Source organism: Suncus etruscus, chromosome 5, assembly GCF_024139225.1.
Source record: "Suncus etruscus isolate mSunEtr1 chromosome 5, mSunEtr1.pri.cur, whole genome shotgun sequence".
In the NCBI taxonomy this organism is placed as follows: Eukaryota; Metazoa; Chordata; class Mammalia; order Eulipotyphla; family Soricidae; genus Suncus; species Suncus etruscus.
The window spans coordinates 85,388,219-85,392,098 of record NC_064852.1 but is presented as its reverse complement, the minus strand read 5'-3'; the positions used below and the strand labels follow the sequence as shown (position 1 = coordinate 85,392,098).

Sequence of the window (3,880 nt, the reverse complement as noted above, 5' to 3'; positions counted from 1 at the left end):
AGCACTTACTACTCATTTCATTTTTGCCATAACCTCATGAGCTAGAGACTTTTATCTGCCTGAGGGAAGGTTAGGGAAAATGCTTCCAAACTGTTTTATTTAGGTAACAAAGCTGGAATATACTCCCAGACAGCCTATTTCTGAATCTATAATCTTGGTTGCTGTTACAGTTCCTCTTGCAGTTACTGACTTTGTGCGTGGTACATGTCTTGGTTTGATTATTGAACACAATAAGAACAAGAATGGACAAAATAGAGTTCAGAGAGGTTTTTATAATCACAGTGTTACTTTGTGCAAGTCATAAGTGAATGTTTCAGTTTCTTCATATTAAATGAGTAATCGTGCTTGTGAAAGGATTGTGTTGATTAAATGAGACAATATACATTTATTATAAAAATATATAATAAAGATGCACTTTGTGATAATTAGGTTTTCTTAAGGTGTATTATTTACCTCTATTTCATGAATTTGCGTGTCATCCTTGCTCAGGGGCCATGCTAATCTCTGTATCGTTCCAATTTTAGTATATGTGCTGCCGAAGTGAGCACTATTTACCTCTATTTCAAAATGTTTTCTTCTGTACTAAGGACAGGGAGTGTATAGGTGAGGGGCAGATAGGAAGGGATACGGTACTAGGAGCACAGTGGAAGCAAGCAGACACGGATGGAGAAGGGTGTTGTTGGAATATGGAATGCATAAAACTATCATGAACACTATTGTCAATCATGGTACATCAAGTAAAATAATTGGCTCATTTTTTAATGGTATCATTAAAAAGTCACTTTCTATCAGGGTATATCTTGCTATTAACCTTTTTTATTTGGCTATATCTTGCTATTAACCTTTTGTATTTGGAGCTACAAAATTTTTTTTCTGAAATCACTGAATTGTAGCCAATATGAAACTCTAATATGGATGATGAAAATACAGAAAATTATACTCACACACTATAGTGAGAATATACAATGGTTCATCAAAATTTAAAGAGATTATAATTTTATAATCAGAAGTGAATTCCCCTCAACTGTTAAGGTGTAAGCATTCTTCGGTAAATTATTACTTTTTATGATTGTACATTGATCAGGTATTCATTTTGCAACCAAGCTATTGTGTTGTTTGTTATTCATAATACTTGAAGTTCATAATTTAATAAGTTCATAAATATAAAATAAAACTCATTTAGATGACATTATTTTGGTTTGTTTTATAAAACTCTTTTTCTAATTCCTTGAGACTTTCCAAATTAGTAGATACTTAATCTTAAAATTACAGTGAGACAAGAAGATACTAATTCCAATGAAGAACAAGTGGTTAAAAATAGTTGATGATAAAATATATGCCTTATTCTCTTTTACTCCTTTGGTAAAAATTATGTACCTACTATTAATATATAAGCCAGTTAATGACAAGAAAAATTATACTTTTATTTTAGTGCATCTTTGTGAGCAGAATTTAAGGACAAAACCAATTTTTATCCCTGAGAGGAGGGAAAAAAAGTATCTGATTTACACAATCCACTATCTCCTTAGAAAAATGACTAGTGAAACATTTCCAAGATTTTGAATAGCATGTTAGTAAGTTGAGTGTTATGATTTATCATGTCTGGAATTCGTATTAGTTTCCTTTTCAACATTTCCTCACCATTTTAAAATTAATGGACTGGAAACAATTTTTCAAATTATTTGGTGGGTCTATCACTTTTAAAAGTAGCAGCTACAAATGGAAGAGGTTAAGGAAAAGTAGGTGGGAAAAAAAATAAAAGTAACAGTTACAGTTCATATTTTGAATTTGAGTGAATATATTTTATAGCTAAAATCTAATGGACTATGGGATACTATTAGTTTCTTTATAGCAATCTTCTAACATATGACATTTTAGATTTTTATTTATAAAATATTAATTGAACCTCAATTGGAAGAGACTAGTATTTAAGAAGCCCAGTTTATGCTTTAAATTGCAGTCTTAATAAATCTCACTCTACTAAAATGATGACTCCTGTATTTTGCCTATATTAAGATAATTTTAGAAGATAATTTGTTTAGCTTATTGTAATATTGCCTAATAATAATTCTTTTGCTTTTCAAGAAAAGAATAAAAATCATTAAATTATTGTGTGAGAAAGTCATGTATTATAGTGTTAGGGCAAACAGAATATTAAAGGAACTTGAGAAAAATAAAAACACAGCATTAGAGAATTACTATTGATTTAATAGGAATATTTAACTTTGAGTTAAAATTACCTAATAATTCATTTTATTTTTATTATTTTAATCTATTCATTTAAGTAATGAATATATTCATTTAAGTAATAAATAAACATTAAGCAATTCATGTAAGTAACTAAAAAATTGAAGTTTTTATTTCATAAAGATTACATGATTTTAATTTAACATTAAAGGAGATGTGCTGATTTTATTTTAAATATGTAAAAATTAAGATATTTTTAAGTGTGCTTCTCCCTACAAGCAATACAACCTAGTTTTGTAAGCATTACAACCAAATGGAAGGTACAGGGATTAATTTAGAAACATTACTAATAAGGTTTATCAGTTATTTAATTTTTTAGAAAATAGAAAATAGAAGCCAAGATTTTTAAACTTTAATGCAATTCATTTGAAAAACAAGATTGCCATAATCAAAAAACTATTTTAGAACTTGAAGGATCCTCATAAATTATACAGAATTAGACAAGAGAGATATTATAAGGTACTTGCTTTGCACATGCAACCTATTTGATCCAGCATTGCATATATCACATCATCAGGATGTGATCCCTGAGCAAAGAGCCAGAAATAGGCTCTCAGTATCACTCTAAACCCTGAAATTATGTAAAACAAATAAGTATTTGCACATCATGTATACATAGACACATTTGTATATATTTTCCAGAGCCCTGAAACATAATTAACTAAGTAGATTCACCCAATCAGTTATGTCTTTTCTTTCCATAAAGATTTAAAAAAAAATCAATAGTCCATTGGTTTTCTTCCAGACCAAGGTAAATTGGGAGAATTGACCAATTCTGAAGGAAAAAATAGTTCATGAAGTTGCCATCCAGGTATTTAGGTTTTCCCTGGCATCGGTTTTTATTTGTGTTGACTGTTGTATACAGACTTTTGAACAATTATTGCTTCTGCTTTTTTACTCACTTAGCCTGACATTTCACCACAATGCACTACTGGAGGTTGAAGGTCAAATGCCTTATGAACTATTGGCAAAACTCACTTAGTGTGTAAACATGTCAAAAGAGATATGGACTCCCTGACAGATGCTACCTCAGCAAGGAAATTACAACTTACATTTAGCCTGATGAAAAAAAAAAAAAAGGAAAGTAGAACTGATGATATGAACAGGAAGAATGAGATGATCTTGATAAAGAAGGGTGTGTGAAGTGTCTGGTAACAATTCAAAAGATAATTAATGGTCCATTGCTGCATACCTTCCTAGTATATTCATATCTCAGCAATCTTTCAGCTTGAGGTGCTTAGGAAGGTAGAGGAATAAATATTACTATACTTTAATTTCAACCTGGGTAATATCAATGAGTCATTTTAAGAACTGATAAAAGACTTTTCTCTATCCACCAACTTAAATAAAGTAATTTATATATGTATCACACTATGGTTTTCTGTCAGGCCAGGTGGGCTGAGTCTTATGAAATAAAGAAAACTTAATTTTCTGCTGCATTTTTAAATTGACTGATGAAACAAACTTTTGTTTGTACTTACAGATTACAAAAAAATTATTTGGGATTATTATGACATAGTATTTTATTCAGGAACCAAATGGAATATCCAAAAAGCTGGAACATCAGCATGAGAAGCATGTACTCAGTACAGTAAGCTTTAAGAGAGTCAGCTCTTTCTGTTGAAGAGACCAG

At 30.2% G+C, this 3,880-nt stretch overlaps 1 non-coding gene across 1 annotated transcript; it reads right to left on the bottom strand.

Annotated features, from left to right (window-relative positions):
- Nucleotides 1-444: 444 nt before the first annotated feature.
- Nucleotides 445-548, bottom strand: LOC126009727 (U6 spliceosomal RNA). Its single transcript, XR_007495942.1, has one exon. It is a non-coding gene; the product is annotated as a U6 spliceosomal RNA (small nuclear RNA).
- Between the last annotated feature and the right edge of the window lie 3,332 nt (nt 549-3,880).